The sequence below is a fragment of the Chrysemys picta genome, chromosome 6 (genome assembly GCF_011386835.1).
Source record: "Chrysemys picta bellii isolate R12L10 chromosome 6, ASM1138683v2, whole genome shotgun sequence".
Lineage (NCBI taxonomy): Eukaryota > Metazoa > Chordata > Testudines > Emydidae > Chrysemys > Chrysemys picta.
Genome location: NC_088796.1, coordinates 8,058,340 through 8,085,977, shown reverse-complemented (window position 1 = coordinate 8,085,977; position 27,638 = coordinate 8,058,340). Strand labels below are relative to the sequence as shown.

Genomic DNA, 27,638 nt, shown 5'->3' with positions numbered 1-27,638 from the left:
TATTAAAGCAGTTGGTAATGGAAATCTATGAGAAATCTGGACAGTGTTACAGGTGAAATGATTAAACCCTGTTCCCAGACCATAACATCTTTCTCTCTCTCTTTCAAACTGAAATGTCCAGCAGGTGGGACATGCATTTCAGAGGTTCATAAATCGTACTAAGACAAAGGAGGCTTGGGGGCATGAATGAGTGCCTAAATCAAATGATCCAGCCACAACTTAGTAAATGGGCAGTCTGCAGGGCCGGCTCCAGCATTTCTGCCGCTCCAAGCAAAAAAAAAAAAAAAAGTGGTGAACCAGGTCCACTCTTGACAATTAGCCAGTTCAGCGGCAGGTCCTTCGCTCCTAGAGGGAGTGAGGGACCTACCGCCCCCGAATTGTCGCAGGTGCCTGGAGCCGGCCCTGGCACTCTGGGAGCCCCTTTGGAGAGACGCTTCCCACTCTGTGATGTTGACACTGAGAAACTGTTTTGCTATAGATCTTCAAAGAAAGTCCAGTCTCTCTTGACTTCCAGTTAAATGCAGTGCAAATGAAAGGTGCTGATTGACAGCTCTGGAGACAGAAGTCCTCTATTTGGTGACTGAACATGCTTGGCATAAGCAGTGACAGCTTCATCCATCATCTGTCCATCCACCCACCCTCCCACCCAACCATCTATGTAGTTACTGATATGGCCACCACCTTTGTAGTATCCAAGTGTCTCCTGAATTGGTGTGTCTATTCCTATTCATTCCAACCTGCATGGCCCCTACAGGGAGTAGCTGTGTACCTCAAAGTGTGAGAGGACAGTACAGATTTCAGTACCTATTAAATATTTGGCCCCTCTGCTTAGAGGGCCAACAGTGGTGCTAAATGCAGAGGTGTTTTTTTTTTTTCTGATGTAGGCACCTGGATACTTGAATTTGGAGTGAGATGCCCTCAACTCTTCATTAGGTTATTCCAGTCTTGACTCCAGAGATGTGACTAAACATGGTACTTTATTATTCACCATCTTTTGTGTACATTTGTTATGGTTGCAAACACGGGAGGGAAAAAAAGGGAGAAATGGCCGTGTTCCATTGTGCCTCCGGCATCATCAGCAAAGTTGTCAGCTACATTTCAAAGGCAGAATCTTCGCTACTGGTGATGATGTAAGAAGCAGAGAGAGCCCAATTTGAGCAGGACTGATACCTTTAGACTTGTAAGCTTAGCAAGTTTGATCTGCAAATCAATGATATCTAATAAATGTGAAACCCTATGATGGATTTTTTTATAGTCACTCCTTGGACTATAATTGCCTTTTAAAAGCACTAGGCAGTTTTTTTTTTGGTAATATTATATCAGACGCTCTGCTGACATTAATTGATGAAGTTCCATTAATTTCACTATAACTATGCCAAATTGCACCAGTTAAAGATCCGGCTCTACATTTTCTAATTTGAGACCAAAATCAGTAGTTATGGTTTCCCACCACTGCCTTTGTCTTATACAAATTTAGGAACTGAAGTTTAACATGAGATTTTTATGGAGAGATGTGTCACTGGTCAACCACATTATTTGCACATTGTACAAAAATTGCATTTTATTTTTAATGTCGTCCTGCATTTAAAGGGAAGAATCTCTCTGTGTGCAGTTTCAAATTCCATGATGAGCTCTAAGGAAATGTAGCAAGTACATTTCGGAGAATGTGATAGCTGTCATGATTTCCAGAATCTCTTGTTGGTTTTGTTGAGTACGCAGATTAAAAGCTGCAAAAAGAACAGAACATTTGAACACATTCACCATCCTGGAAAGCAAATGTCTAGTTGACCAGCCTCTTTTAAGAAATGTAGACATCTTAAGGAAAGAAAAATAAGGGGAGAGACAATGTATTTTTCATAACCAGACCTTGCCGTATGCTGCGCCCTAAACCTGACACTAGGCACTAGATTGAAGATGTGAAATCAAGTGAGCTCCTGATATAGGTAGCAAAAAAGAGGATAAGCCAATGCCCCTGAAATGAGTGTCCAGAATGTGAATCTAAGTGTCAGAGAGGAAACCACTGATGAATCTTCTTTTTAAAGTCCTGTCAACTCCAGTGTATTAGCAGGTTGTCCAAGGCCTAGTCTTCACTTACCGGCTGGTCCGACGGCACGCCATCGATGTTCTGTGATCGATTTATCGCGTCTGGTTAAGACGCCATAAATCGATCCCGGATCGATCCCGGAAGTGCTCACAGTCGGCGCCGGTACTCCAGCTCACCGAGAGGAGTACGCAGCGTCGACGGGGGGAGACTTCCTGCCGCGTCTGGACCGCGGTAAGTCCGGACTAAGGTACTTCGAATTCAGCTACGTTATTAACGTAGCTGAATTTGCGTACCTTAGTCCGAAGTCCGGACTAAGTGGGGACCAGGCCCAAGTTTGAAATGGTCCTAACCATTTTATATGGAAGAGAGGAATTGACTAGATTGCCAAATCTGTATACATTCAGCAAAGATCACTAGGCAAAGATGCTTTTAAATATTCATATTTTCCTCTGGCATGGAATGTGCACATGCTAAATAACCAATGCAGCTGAAGTGAAATGGCTATGATTAAAATGTGCCTAAATGATACATCTCCCGGCAGTACCCGAAGCTGGGCACCAGATGCCTCCATCAGCTTTATAAACCCCTTCATCATTTTAACCGTACTACCCTGTGGAATAACTACTTAGTGTACGAAAGATACTAAGTATGGACTTTGCAATTCCAATCCAATATACAAGAGTACATATTTCGGTGGTAAACGAATAATCTTTTGTACATGACACCTGTAAGCCAAAAAGGTGATTATAATGCATACATTTAAATTATGATAGACGAATACACAAAGGGGAGGATATACAGCCATTGAGACCACAGAATTGGTTATATGGCTAACAAGTGGAATATTTATAGGTCATTATTCATACTAATACTCAGAGTTTCCATTGGGTTGCTTTCTGAAACTCCATTATACAACGCAATGAAGCATTACCCACATTTCTCTTTACCCACCTAGTCAAATTTCACCCTAAATCCATCATACTACTTTCTCCTGAATATCCTTGTCTGATATACTTTCAATTTAAAAAGAAAGTTAAGATAAGAAAAAAACTGTACATAGCTTGAAAGGTCATTTTATATTAATAATAATAGAGCTTTGCATATAATGGCCTTCATGTGAGTATCTGAAAACATTTTATAATTTTTAACCAGTTAAGGCTCTGCTAAAGTAACTATTATTATACCCATTTGACAGATAATCTAAGCACAGAGAAGTTATGGACTTTGCTCATGACTGCACAATGAGTTGAAGGATACAGCACAGGGTTAACTCCCAAGGTCCTGACTCCCGGTCCCCTCCCCTAACCACTAGACTAGACTATCATTCTATGCTTTGAAAAAAATAGCTCTCTTCCATATTATCAGAAAAAAATAGGGTGCAAAATTCTAAGAAAGCCATGCCTCGTTGGTCCCAAACGTGGAGGTATAATTGCACAATATATGATTGTACTGCACATATTTTAAAAGGATCTCATGAAGTGTACCAATGGTTAGGGCTTGTCTTCACTATCCGGGTAAGTCGACCCAAGTTACGCTACTTCAGTTATATGAATAATGGAGCTGAAGTCGACGTAGCTTAGTTCGACTTATGCTGCCGATGACATCACGAACACACTATTTTTAGCACCCTAGCTCAATCAGCTAGTGTGTGCACATCTATTCGAGCTGGGAATTCCACCTGCCAGACATACCCTCAGACAAACTCAAAACTAAGAAGGGAATCAGACCTTCAGCTGAAGCTCAATGGAATTATGTTGATTTACACACAGGGGCAGCTCTATGTATTTTGCCACCCCAAGCACAGCAGTGAGGCAGCCTTCGGCGGCATGCCTGGGGAGGTCCACCGGTCCCGCGCCTTTGGTGTATCCGCTGCCGAATTGCCACTGAAGCCGCGGGACCAGCGTACCTCCCTCTGGCACGCCGCCGAAGGCAACTTGACTGCCGCCCTCACGACGACCAGTGTGCTGGTGCCTGTTTACACCAGCTGAGAATTGGGCCCAAGGTATGGACTACTGGTGGTCATTAAAAGATTTCAGGGTCACTTTACACAAGAGTAGGGAGTGGCAGCCCTCCCGGATTCCAGCATGGGTAACTGCATGAAAAATTCCTCTTCAGCTTCAATGGGATATGGTATTCTCTGAGCTTCCTTTCCTGTAGTGTTGCTGATCACTGTTAAATGCAGGGCCGGCTCCAGGCACCAGCTGACCAAGCACGTGCTTGGGGCGGCACCTTAGAAGGGGCGGCCAATGTTTGGGGTGGCGGGGAGTGCTTGCAGTGTTTTTGTTTTTTTGTTTTTTGTTTCGGCCAGGCAGTGCGGGGGTGTTTCAGTGGTGTGGCGCTGGGGGGGAGGGGGGGCTTCAGTGGCACGGCGCTGGGGGAGGGGCGGCGCGGCGCACCAGGGCCCGGCCTAGCACTCGGAGGGGTGGCGGGGGTTTGTGTGCCCCAGCGCGGTGCTCGGGGCTGGGGGGTGGGTGGGTTGGGCAGTGCTCTTCTTTTTTGCCTGGGGTGGCAAAAAAGGTTAGAGCCGGCCCTGGTTAAATGGATGCCATGCTCCATCACACAGATGGCTCCATGGGTGTAGGAATCTCTGCAAAGTGTTTTGACATCAGATTGACACATTTACAAAGCCTTGTGGTGAACAATGGAAAATCGTTCTACAAATGATTTGTTTTATATGCAATCAGAAAGAGAGGATTTTTTTTTGAATGTATGCATGTATTAACACCCCTCCACTCTCTCTCCCTGTAGCTGTATTTTCAGGCCTAACCAGCACACCATATTTAGCTGAGGTGATCAAGATGGGAAAAAATCACTTCAGCTAAAAATACAGAGAGTTTCTCTTTTACAAATGTCACCTGCCTGGATTTGAGGTATATTTTGTGCCCCTGATTCTCCTCTACCTTGCACCTCATATATCCATTTGCCAAATCACAACAGTAGCTTTGCAGTGACTTTGCACAAATATGTATGGGTCTAATCCAAATACCAATGAAGTCACTGGGAGCCTTTCTGTTGATGGCAGTGGGAGCTGGATTAGACCATGAGTGACCACACAAGATGCAAAGAGGCTAGATAAAGAGGTAGATAAAGAGGCTAGATAAATACTAATAACAATAAAGTTTATACAAATCTGAAATTTCCAAATTGAGTCTGAATCCATATTTCAGTATCAAAATTCAGCTCACTTCCACCATTAATCAGCAATTGGAATCCAATTCCTGCATTATTAAAATCAATTGGAGCATTACCATTGACTTCAGTGTGCACAGAATCCAGGCCTAACCAGCTAAAATCTGTCTGTTTCTCTCCCACGCACACCCCAATGCCCTCTTCAACGCCATGAAAGTTCAGATTTAAACAGCTGAAATCATGAAATTTGCGACATTTAAAATCCTATGACTGTGAAATTGACCAAAATGAATGTGAATTTGATAAGACCCTACAAATGACCAAGTCCTGTCCAGGTAAAGGAATCATCAGGGACCATCAGACTCAGGAAAGAAATACACCATCCTCTGAATGGTGCATCTCAGCAACATCATTTATGACCCAAAGGCTGTACCATATTGCTGATGCTGTTTGCACCTCCATCTCCATCTGAGGTAGTTTATATGGTCCCATTACCACAGTAGTGCAATTGACAGCAGATTATCGATAGAACAGTCATGCGGCCAAATGACATCATGAGCAGTGATGGGAACACATCTATGGAAACCACTTCAACGGAGCAGATATCCTGCTAGGTTGGCCAACATTGCTAATGATTAGCATGAGCTTATATGGCAGCAAAGGAGGTTTAGGTTGGACATTAGAAATACTTCCTAAATGCCAGGGTGGTTAAGTACTGGAACAAATTGCCTAGGAAGACTGTGGTATCTCCATCATTGGAGGTTTTTAAGAACAGGTTAGACAAACACCTGTCAGGGATGGTCTAGTTATTACTAAGTCTTGCCTTGAGTGCAGGGGACTGGACTAGATGACCTATTGAGGTCCCTTCCTGTTCTACACTTCTATGATTTTCTGAATATTAGATATTATATCCTGAGGTGAAGGGATATGAATGTTACACATACACATCAAATCATATAAGAAGGAGCCTGGTGTGAATCTATCCAGGCTCAGAGAGCTAAAAATATCCCTACTCCAATTACATTTGCCTCATAGGACTACACAAGGTATGACTTTGGCTTAGAGCGTCTGGTCACTGACTGCCAGACAAATCAATCAACAGATGATGTATGTGGGATTGGCTGCTCATGAAGTCTCCCGAAAGGGAGGAAAATGTAACACACAAATGTAAGTGATTTCCAGCTAAGAGAAGCATTGGCTTGACAAACATTTGTGTATCATTTTTATTTCAACAGTCTTGTCCACAGCATTCATTATCACAGTATGTGAGCAGTCTGCCCCCACCCCAGCCGAACAGCTGATGGCTCATGGGCCCCTAAGGGCCGCATAAACAGTTGACTGGTGGGTGGGGTGGGGTGGGGTGGGGTGGGGTGGGGTGGGGTGGCTGCCCGTGCCCCCTATAGGGGCATGCCCCGACTGACCCCCTTCTTCCCCAAGGCTCCAGCCTCTCCTCCTCCCCAGGAGCCCAGCTTGCTGGAGCTCAGTGCTTTCCACCTCCCAGATTAGCAGTCTGTCTCCCTCTTGCTGGGAGACAGCCGGCGCGTCAGGGAGGGGGCAGGGTATGCAATGCACATGCTGGGGGAAGCCGGCAAAGCCTTCCTGCAAGAGCCCAGCTCTTAATCTTCCCCTACCTAGGCAATCAGCTGTGTTTCCTTCCTGCTGGGAGACCCAGCTGATTCCCCCAGGGTATGCTAAGCACCTCTCTGAGTCCTTCCACTGAGCCCAGCTTGCCGGAGACTGGAGCTCAGTTCTTATCTTCCCCTCCCTGTGTGATCAGCTGTGTCTCCCTCCTGCTGGGAGACGCAGCTGATGGGCATGGCAGTGAGAGGGGGTGGGGTATGCAGCAGCACGCTGGGAAAGCCAGGCTTCAGAGTGGCGCCGCTGGCGCCATGGTAACCCCGCCTAACTAAGGCGCGGGTTTTGGAAAATTTGCTGAGGGGAAGCAGCTGCTTCCCCTGCTCCCCTCCAGCTACGCTACTGGTGAGCACCTCAAAACTTCCCTGAGAGGGAAGTCAGCATTTTTATAGATAGGGAACAGAGAGATTAAAATCCACTAGTGGCAGACTAAGGATTGGTCTACACTACCCCCCTAATTCGAACTAAGGTACGCAACTTCAGCTACGTGAATAACGTAGCTGAAGTCGAAGTACCTTAGTTCGAACTTACCTTGGTCCACACTCGGCAGGCAGGCTCCCCCGTCGACTCCGCGGTACTCCTCTCGCCGAGCTGGAGTACCGCAGTCGACGGCGAGCACTTCCGGGTTCGACTTATCGCGTCCAGACTAGACGCGATAAGTTGAACCCAGAAGTTCGATTGCCAGCCGCCGAACTAGCGGGTAAGTGTAGCCAAGGCCTAAGGAATCAAACAGATCACCTGAGCCCAAGACCAGAGCTTTGACCATCAGACCATCTTCCATCAGGTGGCTGCATTTATGTCCAAGGACTACAGGTTAAGATATGAATTTTGTTATGGAGTCCAGCCACTGGTGGAGACTCTAACAGCCATACCGGTCTAAGATTTTCAAGATGTAGATGAAATACTTTTGCAGAGTGTTTTCAATAATAATGTTTGCAGTATTTCAACCAGTTTATGTAGGGGTCAAAATGTTGAGAACATTTGATATGTTGACACAACATTCCCCCTCTCCCGCCCCCACAAAAATGTATCTATATTTTTCAATCATCTCTAACAGGCTATAGGTCTGATCTTGCTAAAGGCTGCATTTTCTCTGCAACATGCTATGCATTCTCCACTGTCATTGAAATCAATGGATCTGCTCCTGAAAAGTGCTGAGTACCTTGAATACCCATGACTGTCACTGTGAATTGAAGGATCTTAGCATTTCATGGGATGTGGACCGATGGTTTTCTTTCCACTCAGAGCATGTACAGACATGATACTCAGTGGTGATGTCCTTTTGAGATCCTAAAAGGATTCCTTCATGGAGGCAGAGAATCAGCTTACATTCAGGGCGAATGCTGGAAGTGTCTTGGAAAGAGGAGAATGCGGGTAACTTAGTAATTGAATCGGAATACGTTATTAGTATCTGCTTTCACTAATTTGATATGAAAGTCACTAATATGATACAACTGTAACATTGTATTTACAGCAATACATTTGGATATGATATGAATACTAATACAATATAAAGGAATGCTGCTAACATGCTAATAGGACAAGATATCACTTATGGGATATGAGAGACTCCATTGAAAAAAATAATATTACTTCCCTGAACTTTTTCCAGTATAACATTAACGCTGCTCACAAGGGACCCTGCCAAATGGCCTTTTGCTCTTTCCCCAACAACTTAGTGTTCTCTTTAGTGACCTTTCAGTTTTGTAGGCCCACCGTATCTTTCTGCTGGCAGTATGTGGCATCAATAACAAAGGGTATATACCATGTGCTCAGTGATTTGGACACTGTGGAAACATGTGTGATGCTGGCAAACCTGCTGCCAGCTCACACCACGGCGCCTATGTCTCAACTGAATGCTGACAAATACATAGCTGGAATTAGTCTGGCTCACCTGTGTGTTAGTATTCCTAAAACAGGTACTGGAGTTATAAAAATGCGCTTAGTGTTTAGCCTTTATTGAATTCTTGTAAGCTGCTGCCTGCATTAATCTCAGTTGTAACATCTGTATCCCATATAAGGTAACATTTGAGCATTTGCATTGTAAAACTCTGAAGCTCTGTAAATCACCAGATAAAAGAGAGACATTAATTAGTGTGAAATGCTCACCTACCACAAAGGTGTTATTTCCTGCCCCACAGAGAAGCCCCATCATCACCAGATGAACTATTGTGGACTATCAAAGAGGACAAAAGGCTTTACCGATTGCTCTCCTCCCTTCTCATAAAGAGGAGATGTGCAAGTAAATTCTTCCCATCAGCTGAGCTGGCAGCTCAGAGAAGGGGGAAAGAGGATAAAAATCCCTTGTCTACACTTGCATGTTAGAGCACATTAAATCAGCCCTGGGCACCCTAACTCCTGAGGTGCCCACACTGGCAAGGCACGTAGAGCACCTGGACTCCGCAGCTGGAGCGCTCTTGGTAATCCATCTCCAGGAAAAGCATCAAGCTTGCTGCGCCCCGGCTGAAGTGTTGGGGTGTCAGTATGGAGACAATGTGTTGCATTACTGTGCTGTGATTGGCCTCCAGAAATGTCCCATAATCCCCTGAAGTCAAGTGGCCACTCTGGTCATTGTTTTGAATTTGGCTGCAGGCATGCGGATATCCCCTTTCAAAGCTCCGTTCCTGACAGCCCGCATGCTTATCTGCTCCGGGACACAAAGCAAACCATTACTGTGGAATGCTCCTGCTATGCAGAGGCAGGTGTGAGTGTGTGTGTGTGTGTTTGTGTGAGAGAGAGGTGGGGTTGGGGGCTGATGTCGGATTTCCCCCTTCTCCCTGCCGCTGTCTCAACTTACAAGACAGCATGCTGACACACTCTGCCCCCCACGCTTTGCAAACCTGTTCCAAAGCACGCTGCAGCCACTTGCACACTGGGATAGCTACCACAATGCACTGCTCTCTGTGGCTTTGCAAGAGGTGCTAATGTGGACATGCTCCACAGTCACAAGGAGCACACTATGAACACACAGCCGTGCTTTCCCTGCTGCTGTCTCTGAGGGTTGGTTTAACTCTCGGCACTCTACATCTGCAAGTGTAGGCATGCCCAAGTCAAAACTGTATCTCTATGCTGCTTGGACTCCCAAGGGCAAGGTTTTCTAGGCATAAGCAAGAGATCCCCAGTGTTTAACCTGGGTTGGTCCTAAAAGATATAGAGCTTGTTTGTTGCAGAAGCTTCTATTACCTTTTGAAACTTAACACTAACTCATTTGTGTGTGTATGTTTACCTGCTTTAACCTTTTCAATAACTCTCTGATTTCCTTTTCCTAATTAATAAATCCTTAGATTATTATAGGATTGGTTACAAGCATTGTCTTTGCTGTGAGATTTAAGGTACAATTGACCTGGGGTAAGTGACTGGTTCTTTGGGACTGTGAATAACCTGAATATTGTGATTTTTGGTGTAAGGGACCATCCATCACAGAGGCAAGCTTGCTTAGGTGACAAGATAAATCAAAGCACCCAAGACAACCCTCTGTGACTCCATGGTTAGGCTGTTATAGTGCCTGTAGAGTTTATACCTGATACTTGGTGAAATCTAATATAGAACCCACAGCCCATGTGTGGTTTGTGTTTTGGCTTGTAACAGTCTGCCCTGAGGTTGGTCCTCACACTCTTGACGGTATGACTTCAGGGAGTAGTTACGTATGGCAATAAAAGAACATTTGTAGCAAACATTTCCCAAGAATGACAAAGTGCCTTGCAAACATTAATGAATTCATACTCCCAACATCCTGGTGAGGTAGGAAATTATGATTCTCCCTATTTTGTAGAGAGAGAAAATGAGGCACAGAGAGTTGACGTGACCTACCCAAAGAAATCCTTGGCACAACTGAATATAGGAGGCCACTGATCTCCTGGCTCTGAATCTTTAGCTACAAGACCATCTTATTAGAAACCGCTCTTTTCCTCTCCCTCCATAAAGTTCCTTTTCAATTATATAGTTTTTCATGTTTCTTCATTGTTATTGCTCAGTGTATGATGGAGCTAGGAGGAAAAGAATGAAGATGTCGTGAAGGTTTTTTACTGGGACTCAGGAAATGAGCTTCCATTCGCAAGTCTGCCACAGAGCATGGGTTCTAAAACTGAAGGGCGTAAGTAATTATTAGATGTCCATGTGCACTTGTGATAATCAATCAGGCAAGCCAGACACCAAATTGTGAAACTAACTTAGCTCAAAATGTTGCCCTCTCGTTTTGGGGGCAGAATCCTAGGTGGTGTCAATTAGACGATGCCAACTTACACATCTGACTCATAGAGGATAATAATCAGAAACAGAGGGAATATATCTTGCCATTATGTGGAGTGACCACATCTCTTCTCAAGGGGGATATTGTTAGGGCTCCCCTGCCCTCCCTTGGTTCTTGTCACAGAGACAGAAAGCAGAAGACCAGAGTCTGAAGTGCAGGCAATGCAGTGTTTATTGGTGTTAATAAAACAAACATATCCACAGCTCTGTACACCAGTGGAGCTTTTCCTGTCCCCCTTCTCTTTCTCAGCAGGCATAATTTTACCTCTAGTGCACATCCCTGTTCCCACCCCTTACAATTTATGGTCATGTTCTGTTTTGGAGGGTCATGAGTCTGGGGGCCTCGGTACCACCCTTTGTGTACTCCATGGGAGAGGTAGGGAGTGAGGTTGTGTTTCAGCCGGGTCGCTGTCTCTTTGGCTTTTTAGTGTTCCTTATGCCTCCTCTCACAGCCCTCCTTGCCCCTCCCAAATGGTTGCTTGACCTTGCCTTAAGATAGGAGTCGAGGCAGTCGTATATTAAACTCCCACCAAAACCAGCAACACTAACTCTCTTCCTCATCTTTTCTCATTGTGCTATAAAGAGGGCTGGCTCCAGGCACCAGCCGAGCAAGCTGGTGCTTGGGGCGGCAGCTTGTAGGAGGCGGCATTCCGCCCAATCCTAGCGTGGCACAGCCGCTTTTGTTGTTGTTGTTGTTGTTCCGCTCCAGCCGCCCTGTAGGGGGCAGCAGCGCAGAGGACGGGAGCGCCCTGCAGCAAGCCTGGCAGGGCAGTCCGCGTCCTGCCCTCCCAGCCGACCGGAGTGGTGCGGAGCCCTCCCGGCAGGGGGCACGGCGGGAGGGGCCGCGTGGCAGCACCCCGCTGAAGCCCTGACCGTCCCCCTTCTCTCTCTCCCCCCGCTCCCTTCCTCTCCCCCCGCTAGCCGGGGCACATCTGCAGGGCAGGGAGTCCCCCTGTACCCTGGCTCCGGCCGCCCTGCAGGGTTTTTTTTTTTTTTTGGTTTGTCGTTCTGGCCGCCGTGTTTTTTTTTTTTTTTTTTTTTTTGCTTGGGGTGGCCAAAAAGCCAGAGCCAGCCCTGGCTATAAACCCCATCTGGTTGTGGGCAGATGCAACACACAGTGTCTTTGTTCTTTGTTCACACATGTTAGTAAGAATATACGAATACCATAAGTCTAAAGGGCAAACAAAACCCACAATTCTATCTCAGGCAAATATACAGGCCTGAATGCTATGTTGCAATCACAAACAGTTATGTGCATTTTCATATTAAAGAAGGCAGGAAAACATGAACAGCCCTTGAGTTTGGCGAGTGTGATTGCTACACCACAGATCAATGCTTAACTTCCAACAGGTACAGAGCTGGGGACACAAATGACTAGGACCCTACCAAATTCACGGCCATGAAAAATGCATCACGGACCATGAAATCTGGTCTTCCTCTGTGAAATCTGCTCTTTTTTGTGCTTTGACCCTATACTATACAGAGTTCACAGGGGAGACCAGTGTTTATCAAATTCGGGGTCCTGACCCAAAATGCAATTGCAGGGGGGTCACATGGTTATTTTAGGATATTGCCACCCTTACTTCTGCGCAGTAGCAATGCAGAAGTAAGGGTGGCAATACCATACCATGCCACCCTTACTTCTGCACCGCTGCCTTCAGAGCTGGGAGGCTGGAGAGTGGCAGCTGCTGCCTGAGGGCCCTGTTCTGCAGGGAGAAGTGCAGAAGTAAGGTTGGCAAAACCATACTACGCCATCCTTACTTTAGCACCGCTGCTGGCTGCGGCTCTGCCTTCAGAGCTTGGCTCTCGGCCAGCAGCCGCCGCTCTTTGACTGCTCAGCTCTGAGGACAGCGCCACTACTAGCAGCAGCACAGAAGTATGGGTAGCAGTACCGCAACCCCCCCCACAATAACCTTGTGACCCCAATAACCTTGCGACCCCCCCCAAAAAAAAAACTGCCTTTGGGGTCAGGACCCCTACAACTACAGCACCGTGAAAGTTCAGATTTAAACAGCTGACATTATGAAATTTATGATATTTAAAATCCTATGACTGTGAAATTGACCAAAATGAATGTGAATTTGATAAGACCCTACAAATGACCAAGTCCTATCCAGGTCAAGGAATCATCAGGGACCATAAAACTCCAGAAAGAAATTCACCATCCACTGAATGGTGCATCTCAGAAACATCATTTATGACCCAAAGACTGTGCCATGTTGCTGATGCTGTTTAGAACCTCCATCTGTGACAGTTTATATGGTCCTATTACCACAGTGCCTGAGTACTTATGCTCACAACACTCCTGTGAAGATGGGAAGTGTTATGATCCCCATTTTGCAGTAGAATAATGGAGATACAGAGAGACCAAGTGACTTGTCTAGAGCCACACGTTAAATCTGTAGCAGAGCAGGAAATTAAAGCTGGGTCTTCCTGTGTCTGAGGCTACCACTCTAAACTCTGGACCATCCTTCCTTTCTTACTGCTTATGCAATAGCAATCGCCCCTGCCACTCTTTCTCATGTGAGTAGTGCTGCAAGCTGGTGAGCAACCTGACCTCCATTCAATCATCCTATCAATGTTGCCTCTAGAAATCGATACAATTTCTGTTATGGCTCCCAGCCTACACACAGGGATGCTAGATAAAAACAAAATGCTCTGGGATTTTGCTGGAAGGTTGCAAAGTAACACTGCTTTATTTCTTAGAATTCAGAATGATATACACCCAAGGATCCCAAAACAGAGAAAAACAAAACAGGCTGCTCTCTAAAACAGACGCACAACTCATTCCCACTTTACTCTAGACTGGTGGCAAACTGTCTCAGATGATCCAGATCATATGGCTTCCCTCACAGCCCTCTCACCTACAAGCAGTACCAGGAAATGCCCCACACTTAAAGTGATAGCTTGTCATTTGTAAGCATAGTTTCCAGTACCCACCGGTTACCACAATATTTGCAGGATTCTTTTGTGTTCCTGCACATCTCATCTTGAAGGTATTTCCCGTAATAGATACCATGGTGGGCTGAGCAGTAGAACCAGCTGGATTAAAGTGATTTCAGTATTCTCACCTCACTATCTCACTGCAAACACTTGGTTTGTCCTCTAAGGCAAATGACAAGTTTATAAAAGCCACCTTAGGTAGGTCTTACCTATGACCGGAGTTAATAGACAACTTCACCTTGAATGGTCCCTTGAAATATGTTAACTACTTATGCTAAACAATCTGTGCCACCTTGTATTTAGCTGTGATACCTTGGGTATGTCTACACCGCAATTAAAATCCCCGTGGCTGACCCATGTCCGGTAACTCGGGCTAAGGGGCTAATTAACTGTGGTGTGGCTCAGCCCCTCTCACCTCACAGGATCCTAGAGTCCGGGCTTCGGCTTGAGCATGAATATCTACACCACAATGAAACAGCCCCTTAGCCTGAGCCCCACGAGCCGGAGTCAGGTGGCCCGGGCCAGTTATGGGTGTCTAATTGCAATGCAGACACACCCTCTGAGTCCCTTTCCCAGACTCAAAGAAGAGCAGTGTGGGGCTCAAAAGCTTGTCTCTCTCACCAGCAGAAGTTGGGCCAATAAAAGATATCACCTCCCCCACCTTGTCTCTCTAATATCCTGGGACAAACACGGCTACAACACTACATACCTATGTGGGTCAATGAGAGATGAGAGCATTTAATTCCTCTCTGGTGAGGTGGGTAATGCTTGAGCCCATACTCCACATACTGCCCACATTTCAGTGGGCCATTTGGCAGTGCCGTTACCCTGCCATGCTACTTCTCACATTCCCCTTATTCCCCGCGTTTGCTCTAGTTCAGATACAGTTACTCAGCTGCCTCAGAGAAAGGATCGGCATCAAACCGGCTATTAATCAGTGGCTGCACTGTCCCCACGTCATTACTCAGGTGAGGATCTGGCACATCAGCTGATGGGAAGCTTGAAATTGATCATGAATCATGTTCAATTTATTGCCATAGCAAATATTTGACAGAATAATGAGTCAGCCGCCATGCCAATCATTCTTTGGTGCATGTTTCCCCAGGCTGCATTTAATTGCCCCGACAGATGCTAGATAATATGGTGTCCTTTACATGGTCACTAATTCACCACTTGAGCTCATGAACACATATCTGCTCATGCCTTTATTTAATCCTGGCAGCTCTCTGCAAACCCCTCCCATGTTTCATTCTCCTCTCATTGTAACTAGACTGTAAGAATAACTCCCAGTCATTCATATTTGCATTTCAGTTCCCTTCTCATTCCCTCTGTTCCATCCTCGTTGCTCTCATCACTTTACTTTTCTGATTATACATGAATTGCTTTGTCACCACCTTGGTTTTGCTCCTGTCGGTGTCTCTACATTTTCTGTGCTCTCAGAAAGCATCATGATCTAGTAGTTCGAACATGGTTTAGGTGCCAGAAACTTCATTGAGTTCTAATCCCGGATGTGGCTTTATTTAAATGTAATTAAATTAGCTTGCCTGTGTCTCTCTTTAATGCATTGGATCATGTTTGTGTGTCCCACTGCCCTCTACTGGATGGAAGCAGAACTTCTCGACTGTGTCATAAACCTTACACTGCTAACTGTTAAGGGGAATCTCTCTTAGCTGAAGTGTAGGGGCCTGTGCTTTTGAGTTGTGTGAAGTTCTCAATGGCTCTGGGCAGAATGAGTGACAGCCATGAAATTCTAGACGGCCACAGATTTGTTACAATTTTTCTTACGCATAGTATGTGGGGGGGAAAACAGTTGCAATGTGAAAAGTGCCATATAAATGTCAAGTGTTATATTTTGTATGAAGGATGCTCCAGTACTATGTAACTGTTCAGATCCCTGCAGTGGGGAAGTAGGCACTTTGGATATGCATGTATACCAATGGGAGCTGTGAACATGTAACCTGTACAGTGTGAGAGCATAAACAGAGAGGGTCAAGACAGTGTAACATTCAGACTTCATTTCTTCCTCCACATACATTGTCCTCTCCCATCAAGCACTTCCACAAAGCAGAGGTCTCTAAATTCATAGACATACATAATGCTATAGTGTCTCCTTTTGGGAAGCTGGTTACCATAACATGACCAAGAATAGAAGCTGAGACAGGCCTTGCTGAGTGATCACCACATCCTGGTCTGATGCAAACTCTGAACAACTCCCTTGAGGTTCTACAAGCTGAATTTGGCCCTAAATGTTCAATAAATTAGAGTCGCTTTCTTCCAAGTGAATATTGAATCAACACCCCCGCATGCTGCTCCGTGTTATGTTTCAGGTGAGATTCAAAACCAAAGGTTCTGGCCATCTGTGGCTATTAAAAATCCCCTGGCACTTATTTGCTAAAATGATGCTATGTTCTGGCCAAGTTCCCAGCTGGAGTAATTATTAAAGCTGAACAACTATAATTTATTTGACAAATTTTGCCTTTTAGTGAGTTGTCCGTGAAATTCTCAGATTTGTTATTCAAAATTTCTCCTGAATAACTTCTGCAAAAAAATTCTTAGGCAGCAGATAATTTGATTTGCTGGCACACAATTTATAATCCCTGCTCTTACTCCCATCATCAAATCATGTAACCTAATTTAGCTAACTGACACAGAAGGAATTTTGAAGTTTGTATTCAACTGCAATATTCTTATTTCTTAATTTCTCAGGTGTTGGTTACTTGCATAAATTGTCCAATCAGGAAACAGAAAAATAACATGTGTGGTCAGTAACTAAGCAACATAGGATAAATGATACCTTTAGCAAGTGTTATATCCAGCAAAACAAGAACCCTCAAATGTTTATGGAAAGTGATCACAAAAGGGTCACAAACATAATCAAATTTGCTTTCAAATTTCAATAAATATTAATGGGGAAAAATCCCACTATTTGCTTACCTCTAGCTCTTACATTCTCCCTACATTAAATTTTCCCCAGACATATCATTTGGAAGTGGTATTTCACTTCTTGACCTTAACCTACTATATAATATTATAGTGTAACAGCTGCTATGTTACACCCCAGAGGTGGCTACATTTCTGTGGAGTGTGATGTGATTCCTAAGGAGTATAATTAATACATTTTTTAAAGTGCTTCAGTATCCTCCTCCATTAAAAACATTATATTAGTGCAACTTTTGTCTACTTACATTTAATGCACTGGAATAAACATAAATATCTGAAGACACAGAAAACTGTGTAGTTGTCATTGTTTTGTATGTGCTAACTTCAAACTCAACTACAAAAATGTGAAGACATAAACTTTCAGAAAAAACTGCTGAGAAATGAGATTTTATTAGGATTTCCAAAAAAAGACACAGCAGTAGCAAAAAAAAAAAAAAAAAAAAAAAAAGGGATGCACTTAAACCTTAATTTTCTTGAAAAAGAGAAAAGTAATTTTTAAAGTCATCTGTGCAGAAACTGTTTTCACAGTGAAAATGACAGAAAAAAATCAAATTGTCAAAATTGTGTATTTTTGCCTGGATCAAATTAATAAAAATGTTTCGATGTTTAAGAAGTTATAATTTTCACTGCCAAAACCTGTACTTGCCTCTTTGGTAAAACCTCATCTTGGATTATCACTTAAATACTTGCAAAACCATCAGCAAGTGTGAATATTGATTAAGGGGAAATTTATATTTTTGTATATTTCCAGAAGCAATAAAAGTATGAAGCCCAGAAGATCGTGCATGTATCAGGAGAACCTATCCAGCTTTACGTAAGTCAGGCTGTAAAGGAACTGCAACTCCTCCCATGGGAATAGTCCAGCTGAGGAAGATGTTTAAGATCTATTACAGATGGGATGGGATTTCCAAAAGCTCCCAATGTTTTCCAAATTCTGCCCTTATTGAAGTCATTGGTAAAATTTGACTTCAGTGAGGACACAAACTAGGGGAGAATGTTGAGCACCTTTAAACCAAACAAACAAAAACAAAAAATCCCTCCATGTATCTGGTAACAGGAAGGCATCAGAGTAGGGAGCCGTCTTTGTGACTGTATAGTCTAAAATAATTATAGGTCAGCTTTAGGATCGAAGCCATAGAGACAACATTTGTTTGAACAGAGCCCATAAGAGCCAGCCACTCATTAGGTCACCTTGATCATTTCCTTGCAAGGGATCCCTAATGCACATTCTCTATTGTTTCATCCAGGCCATGTTTTCAATACCTCTGGCAGTGGGCTTTTAACACTTGTCTCTAAAGGAGCTTGCAATGCTCTGATTTCATCTATCATTATCATCTTCTCACCCTCTTTTTTTATAGAAAACATTTGTTTTATTGGCAGAGTTATATTTTGAAATCCAAAAGCAAAGTGGTCAGACAGTTGCAGTCAATTCTGCACAGTCATACCAGGTGACAATTCCAAAATGCATCCCAGGAAATGCAATGAGCAGTCCATCTTCCAGGTAAAAAGCTTATATTTATTTACTTATTTATTTTAGATACAGCCTTCTTTGGCAGTGATGATTTTACCCTGAGACTTGTTGTCTGTCGTGTTAAAATTATTCAGGATAAAAGAATCCTGAAGGTATCTAAGATATATAAATATGTATGGAGAGATAGAAGCTATTTGTATGCACAAGAGGATGGTGATAAAAGCTATCTGTAAGATTGTTCCAATAGTGATCTCTTATAACCACCCACTGTTTAGTCATTTTGTAATAACGAGACGGATGAAAATGTATCCGAGCTGCAATACCAAGCAGATCTGTTTGAACTGTATCTGTGAATAGCAACATAAGGCTAGAGATGCATGGATAATAAAATGCCCATGCTCTAGACACCCACTGATGTCCGGTTTTCATCCACTCCCTTGAACTGTCGGGCTTGGAAACATTGCTCCAGAAATGAATTTTCAAGGGTAGAGCCCAGGGCCCAGTACTTTAAGATCCTGAGCAATACCTAAATGGTGCAGGAAGGCCTCATCTCCCATTGCGGTCAATGGGAAATGGAACCTGCAGGATTGAACTCTAAGCAAGACACCCTTGCATGGAAATCTGATCCGCTCCTGCCCCCGTTTGCTAAATCCAACCCAAATATGGTGAGATTCAGAAGACGTTGCAATATGACGTGTCACTGAAAACATCACAATGCAGTGCGAGACCTTGGGTCTCTGTCATCCTCACAGGGAAGAAGAGAGGCATAGCTCCCATTCTGAGTGGGGAAAACCCTGTGCTGAGCCCCTATCCCCAAAACATGGGTGCCAGAAGAAATCTGGCTCTAGCTATTGAACTAGAAACATTTAGATGAACAGCAGAATCCCAGCATCTGCATCCCTAGCACAAAGAATGCAAGCATAATTTCAAAGGAAGTCACTTCGGTCACTCTGCCTGGAATGGCTCACGACCCTGGGTGCCAACCTCCGGGCAAACTGTCAAGAAACAGGGCACAGAACAAACTGGTTGTGTGTTCTATTCTTAGATTTCATCCCCCAAGTAACAAGTGTGAACTCCTCAGGCACTATAAGAACATTAACAGGGAGCCATAGAGAGTGCCCTTGGATACTCCAATCTTGAAACCCAGGCAAGCCTGCCTCTGTGATAGATGGGCCCTTACACCAAAAATCACAATATTCAGGTTAGTACTAGTACCAAAGGACCAGTCACTTACCACAGATCTCTCAACAGAGAATGCTTGTAGCCAATCCTATAATTAAACTAAAGGTTTATTAGCTAAGAAAAGAAATCAGAGGGTTATTTACAAGGTTAAAGCAGGTAAACATACACACACAAACGAGATACAGTCTTAAGTTCCAAAAGATAATAGTAGCTGCTATAATATGCAAGCTTTATTTGTCCTTTAAAGCTAACCCAAGCAAAACAGCTGTGGACCCACTGTTTATGCTTAGAAATCTTTGGCACTCAGAGCTCAGGCAACATAGGATAATGATTTTTCCTTAACAGGCATTTTTATTCCCTTCCCCTAGCATTCAAGCTGTGATGGGATGAGGGCTTTTGCAGGTACTCTCTTCAGGAGTGTGGGGGAAGCAATCAACAATGGCTTGTCTGATGTCTGCAAGACCTTCTTTTGTTGGGGAGGAGATAACACCTCTTGTGATAAGTACTGCATTTCATATTTGGTAATGCTTCTCCCCTGACTGTGGGGGTTTACAGTCTTAGCTTAACAGTATTAGGGCAGGTCTTCATTACCCGCCGGATTAGTGGGTAGTGATCAATCTATCGGGGGTCGATTTATCGATTTATGTAGACGCGATAAAATCAATCTCCGATTGCGCTCCCCGTCGACTCTGGAACTCCAGCTTGCGAGAGGCGGAAGCGGAGTCGATGGGAGAGCGGCAGCAGTCGACTCGCCACCGTCCTCACGGCCAGGTAAGTCGACGTAAGATATGTCGACTTCAGCTACACTATTTGCGTAACATAGCTGAAGTTGCGTATCTTAGGTCGACCCCCCCGCTAGTGTAGACCTGGGCTTAGGCTATGGTTACACTTACAGATGTAGAGCGCCAGGAGTTAAACCAGCCCTCGGAGATAGCAGCAGGGACAAGTGCTTCCGTGTGTTCACACTGTCATCTGCAAGTGCAGTGGCATGTCCACATTAGCACCTCTTGCAACCCCACAGAGAGCAGTGCATTGTGGTAGCTATCCCAGTGTGCACGTGGCTGCAGCGTGCTTTTCAAATGGGGGGGCGGGGGGTGGAGTGTGACAGGGAGTGTGTTGTGTGTATGTGGGGGGAGAGACAGTGTGTTTTGGGGGGCAGAGAGTGTGTCAGTATGCTGTCTTGTAAGTTCAGATAGTGTCAGGGGGACAGGGAAACCCCTACATCAGCCCTCCCCCCCCCCCCCGCCCGCCTCTCTCACACACACACATGCACAAATGCCTGCCTCTGCAGCAGGAACATTCCACAGTAACGTTTGCTTTGTGTCCCGGAGCAGATAAGCATGCGGGATGTCAGAAACGGAGCTTTGAAAGGGGATATCCACATGCCTGCATCCGAGTTCAAAACAATGACCAGAGTGGCCACTTGACTTCAAGGGATTATGGGACATTTCCGGAGGCTAATCACAGCGCAATAATGCAACACATCGGCCACGCTGACACCCCGGCACTCCAGCCGGGGCACAGAAAGCTCTATGCTTCTCATGGAGGTGGATTATCCGGAGCGCTCCAGCCGCGGAGTCCAGGCGCTCTAAGTGCCTTGCCAGTGTGGACACTGCAGGAGTTATGTTGCCCGGGGCTGATTTAATGCGCTCTAACTTGCAAGTGTAGTCAAGGCCTTAGCAAACATTTTTTATAATTACAGAGCAAATATTTAAACATTACCTGGTAACATTGGATACAGATATTAATAAATGGAGCATCCTACAAGCATTTCATAAACACATTCTTATAACTCTAATACCTATTTTAACAATACTAGCACAGAAGGAAGCCAAACTGGCTTCCAGCTATGCATTTTTCAGTTCTCAGGAAAGCCTGGGGGCTTGGCATGAGCTGGCATGTGGTCTGCCAGCATCACTACTTCTTCAAGGAGGTAACACTTCTGATTGAAGTGCTTAGGCACTGAAATGAGGATCAGTTCAATTCCGCATCCCACAAGATAGGCCTGAACCAAAATTCTAGCTCTGAACACCCCTGTAGTAAGGGCAAATTTGGATTGCTAAGGGTTTATTGACACAGACATTAGTGCAGAGTAAGCTAGGATTTGAATGTAAAGTGCACTAGCTAGACCACACTGACTCCCTTTGTGGATACTTCTACTTGGCTCTAAGACTGCCGCTGCACATTGAGTGGATGTTTTCAGAGAACTGTCCACAGTGACACCAAGGTCTCTCTCTTGACTGGTAACAGCTAATTTAGACCCCATCATTCTATATGTATAGTTGGGATTATATTTTCCAATGTGCATTACTTTGCATTTATCAACATTGAATTTCATCTGCCATTTTGTTGTCCTGTCACCCAGTTTTGTGAAATCCCTTTGTAACTCTTCGCAGTCTGCTTTGGACTTAAATATCTTGAATAGTTTTGTATCATCTGCAAATTTTGCCACCTCACTGTTTGGCCCTTTTCCCAGATCATTTATTAATATGTTGAATAGGACTGGTCCCAGCACAGACCCTTGGGGGACATCACTATTTACCTCTCTCCATTCTGAAAACTGACCATTTATTCCTACCCTTTGTTTCCTATCTTTTAACCAATCATCAATCCATGAGAAGAGCTTCCCTCCTATCCCATGACAGTTTACTTTGCTTAAGAGCTTTTGGTGAGGGACCTTGTCAAAGGCTTTCTGAAAATCCAAGTACACTATATCCACTGGATCCCCCTTGTCAACATGCTTGTTTACTCCCTGAACGAATTCTAGTAGATTGGTGAGGCATGATTTCCATTTACAAAAACCAACAAATTATGTTCATCTATGTGTCTGACAATTTGATTCTTTACTATAGCTTCAACCAGTTTGCCTGGTATTGATGTGGGGCTTATCATCCTGTAATTGCCGGAAACACCTCTGGAGTCCTTTTTAAAAATTGGCGTCACATTAGCTATCCTCCAGTCATCTGGTACAGAAGCTGATTTGAATGATAGGTTACGGACTACAGTTAATAGTTCTGCAATATCACATTTGAGTTCCTTCAGAACTCTTGGGTGAATACCATCTGATCCTGGTGATTTCCTACTGTTTAGTCTATTAATTTGTTCCAAAACCTCCTCTATTGACACTTCAATCTAGGACAGTTCCTCAGATTTGTCACCTAAACAGAATGGCTCAGGTTTGGGAATCTCCCTCACATCCTCAGCCGTGAAGACTGATGCAAATAATTTGTTTAGTTTGTCCACAATGGCCTTATTGAGCTTGAGTTCTCCTTTAGCATCTTGATCGTCCAGTGGCCCCACCGGTTGGTTAGCAGGCTTCTTGCTTCTGGTGTACTTACATATCTTTTTTTTGCTATTACTTTTTGAGCGTTGGGTTAGCTGTTTTTCAAATTCTTTTTTGGCCTTCCTAATTACATTTTATACATCACTTCCCAGAGTTTATGTTCCTTTCTACTTTCCACACTAGGATTTAACTTCCACTTTTTAAAGGATGCCTTTTTGCCTTTCGCTGCTTTTTTTCCTTTTTTTTTGTTTTGTTTAGACATGGTGGCATTTTTTCAGTTATCTTACTATTTTTTTGAATTTGGGGTATACATTTAAGTTGAGCCTCTATTATGGTGTCTTTAAAAATTTCCCAGGTAGTTTGCAGGGATTTCACTTTTGGGAGAATATCTTTTAATTTCTGTTCAACTAACTTCTTCATTTTTGTGTAGTTCCCCTTTCTGAAATTAAAGGATACTGTGATGGGCTGCTGTGGTGTTTTCTCCACCACAGGGATTTTAAATTTAATTATATTATGGTCACTATTACCAAGCGGTCCAGCACTATTCACTTCTTGGACCAGATTCTGTGCTCCACTTAGGACTAAATCAAGAATTACCTCTCCTCTTGTGAGTTTCAGGACTAGCTGCCCAAAGAAGCAGTCATTTAACGTGTCAAGACACTTTATCTCTGCATCCGTTCCTGAGGTGACATGTACCCAGTCAATATGGGGATAGTTGAAATCCCCCATTATTACGGCAATTTTTATTTTTATAGCCTCCATAATCTCTCTGAGCATTTCACAGTAACTACCATCCTGGTCAGGTGGTCAGTAGTATATTCCTACTGCTATATTCTTATTATTCAAGCATGACATTTCTATCAATAGAGATTCTATGGTACAGTTTGGTTCATTTAAGGTTTTTACTTCATTTGATTCTATGCTTTCTTTCACATATAGTGCCACTCCCCCACCAGCATGACCTGTTCTTTCCTTCTGATATATATTGTATCCTGGTATTACTGTGTTCCATCGATTATCCTCATTCCACCAAGTTTCTGTGATGCCGATTTTAACCATATCCTCATTTAATACGAGGCAGTCTAGTTTGCCCATCTTATTATTTAAACTTCTAGCATTTGTATATAAGCACTTTAAGAATTTGTCACTTTTTAGCTGTCTGACATTACATGATGTTATTGAATGGGACTTTTTTTTTTCATTTGACTGTTTCTCATCAGATCCTACCCGTATTTTATCATCTACCATCCTCTCCGCCTTACCAGGACATAGAGAATTTCCATTAATAAATCCTCCCCTAAGGATGTGTCTGTCCGAACAACGTATTCCTTCGCACCTGTTGGCTTTCCCCAGCCCTTAGTTTAAAACCTGCTCTACAACCCTGGGCTTAGTTGGTCCCTAGCCCCTACTGAAATAATTAGTAATTAAGGTGGTAATTGGGCCCTTTGATTTCCATAGATACACCTCTGAGTTTGGTCTAAAGTCTTTAACCAAAGCCTTGTCATCAGTTTTGTTATATTAAACAAAATAAAGAGATTTTGACAAAGAAATTCAGAACACACAGGGAGAAATTCTACCCGCAGTTAATTGTGTGGGTGATGGGAGTCGTGGGTGATGGGAGTCATGGGTCTGACTGCTTACTCCCTCTGGTGTAAATGAAGTTAGAATTACACTGCGTAAAGCTGATGTAAGTGAGAGGTGAATGAGTCCGTGTATATCTATTTCTGATGGAATTCGTCCCACTTTGTAGCAATAATCCCAAAATACTTTTACAGAATGCAAGTACCTTAAAAAAATTCTAGCTGAAAAGAAGACCCCAAATCCAAATGTTAGAGGATATTTTAAAGTAGTATACTTCATCTGCATACCCAAAGATTCAGATTAGGTTAGAAGCAAGAACTCTCTCTTTTGTTGGGCAATTACTATATTATGGTAGAATGGGAGGCAATGTATATACAGTGTGGCTAATGGGAGACACAAACTTCTAGAAAGAGAAGTTAAAACAAACACCATCCGAGATTCGACAGTACACAACCATAGGTAAAATGTAATTAGTAAAAAATGCTAGGCGAGAGCGTTGTGCAACCAGAACTATTCAATCAGAAAGTGCTGATTGAACATATATAAGCACAATCAAAGGCTTCATTTAAATAGGGGTTACAGTCCTAATAAAACACAAAGGGAAATAGGGGCAGAGGGCTTCTAGACAGGTAATGAAAGAAAAAATTAAACTCATCCAATTACATCTGGGGAAAAATCCATTACCTATAACCGTGAGAGGACAGCCCCAGGAAAATTCAGATGCAAAACTAATAATGAAGGCGCAGTGTCCTTTCAACAGATTCTAAATGAGCTCTAATTTTCTTACATCCACCATTCCCAAACTATATAAATTTCAACTAAGCAGAAAAAAAGTGACATGCTAGCACAATTGTTATTCCAAACAGGTACCGCTGCTTGCTCACCTTAATTAGAGCTAATCCCAAAAGGGAACCAATCTTTCCCTATTTTCTGCGATGAGCTCACCTGATTTGCCTCAACATTTCTTTTCTAATAGGTTTTGCCCTAACCTTTCAGCTATTGTCGTTTCAGAAATTCTAATGGGAATTAAAGAACCGCAGTTCTCCCATGCTAAACTTTTCAGAGAGTTCCCCAAAATGTGAAAATATTACAGAGGTGAAGAGGCTTTTTTGAGAAGTGGGGGCAAACATCATGATTCACAAGAAGGAACAAAGAGAAACACAGATCACGGTGTATGATTTTAAAAGGGTGCTTTAATGTGCTGGGTCAATGCAGAGCTTTCCTGACACAAAGCTGCCATAGAATTCAGGGTGATATAGGTGGTTCGGGCAAGCAGGGTTTGACACACGGTTTCTGTGGCACTTAGGTTCTGGACAGACAGCTCAGATGCATAAAAATAGTAGTTTAAAGGCCTGTACTGTAATGGAAGTGAGATTGGGTCTGATAGACAGACAGATAGACCTGAAGGCTGAAGTCATCTCAAGATCCCTAGATGATCAAAAGCACACAGGGAAGCAGAATGAACTTCCCCCCACACTGTCCTACAACTGACCCTCACCTTTAAACTATAGAGTCATGTTCACTTTCACTAGTCCATCCACTCCTAGGCCTTTCAGTGAAACCTGGCAACAAAGATGTCAATTAATGCTAATGGACTGCTGGTGTTTACACGGGTCCACCAAGTGCCAGGCTGAAAAGACTTTTTAATCAGAATAGAATTTGGATAAAGGAGGTTTGTTGTGATGGGAAACACGTGGTTACAATTATGAAACTAGTTACAGCTATCCAACTTGCTAAAGTTTGCTATTCCGAAGGAGACATTTGGGAAAATATCACCCTTTGTAAATATTGTGGAACCCTACTTAACACATTTCTCAATATGCATTCCAAAAAGCACCTAAAACCTGTTCTCAGTTCTATTACAACTTTAAAAAAAAAATCTCTCCCAGGTTCCAATTCTGCAATTTCTAATGCCCATGTGATTAATGCCCCTGACACCCTTGTATTTTGGGAGTAACACGATTGAAACTAATAAAACCACTCACATGTGTACAGATAAAGACGTTTGTACGTCTTTTCAGAATCCAGGTCCACGTATGTAACAGTTATACACTGCAACACCTTTGCAAAGGCACAATTCTGCAAGGCAGCAAGGTCTAGTAGATAGAGTGCAGAAGTGGGGAAATGGGAGACTGGATGCTAATCCCAGATCTTTGGCGGGGGGGGGTGTAATTAACCAATGGAACAATTTACCAAGGGTTATGGTAGATTCTCTATTGCTAGCAATTTTTACAGCAAGTTTCTAAAATAAATATGCTGTAGTTCCAACAGCAATTATTTCAGGGAAGTTCTACAGGAGATTAGACTAGATGACCACAGTAGTACCTTCTGGCCTTGGAATCTATGAGCTTCATTTCAGTGCTCCTAATTCTCTCCTGGTTTAAGTCAGCTTTCCATGAGTGTCACTTCATTGACTTAATTGGAGCTATCCCCAATTAGAGCTAGTTAAAAGATTTTCACCCTAGCATATTTTTTCCCATGAAAAATGTTTTTTTGGACCAAATTTTCAGACAATTTTCATTTTGGTTGAAATTTTCCAGTTTTCCAAGAGCTACAATGAAAGATGTTTCCACAAACAGAAAAATATTCAATGTTCTGTTCTGGGGAAGGGAATGGGAACTAAAACAGTTTTCAAGGTTTTCATAGAAGTAAAAAAAAAATGAAATGGTCTGAAAAATGTTTTGTGTGGAAGTTTTCACAGAAAATATATCAACGTTTTTAACCAGCTCTGCTCTACTTCACACTGGTGTATGTGAGAAGAGAATCAGGTTCATGGACTGCAACTATTTGCAGAATAAATTGCCAGACAGTGTTTTCCAAAAATAAGTAAAAGGAGAGGGGGAAGAAAACCCAGCCACCCTGTTTGACATGACTGTGAATGCAGGATGTCTTTGCAGCTCAGTAAATAGATGTGTGTGTGTGCGGGGGGGGGAGGGGTATATATTTTTGTTTCCTTTCAAAGATCTGCTATCTGAAATCCACATCTGACCCCCTGCAACTTTGCTCCCCACTCCTTTTTAAAAAATAATGCCAAAAAGAAAAAGTAACAAAAGAAATGTATTGTGCTCTAACTCATCAGGAATAAGACCCCTGCTTTCTGCCAAAGAGAAATTAAAATGTGGAACCTCTGTGCAAAGCTGTCACACTCAAGTCATTCGGCAGCAACAGTCGTGGAAACTCTT

The 27,638-nt window shown here is 43.4% G+C and overlaps 1 protein-coding gene across 1 annotated transcript in view; it reads right to left on the bottom strand.

The window, feature by feature from the left end:
• LOC135984190 (uncharacterized) overlaps nucleotides 1–22,064 on the bottom strand; it is an 87,452-nt gene extending 65,388 nt beyond the window's left edge. The window contains exon 1 of the mRNA XM_065598686.1: nucleotides 21,753–22,064. The gene's annotated coding sequence lies outside the window, so the exon portion shown is untranslated. The remainder of the gene's footprint in view (nucleotides 1–21,752) is intronic.
• Between the last annotated feature and the right edge of the window lie 5,574 nt (nucleotides 22,065–27,638).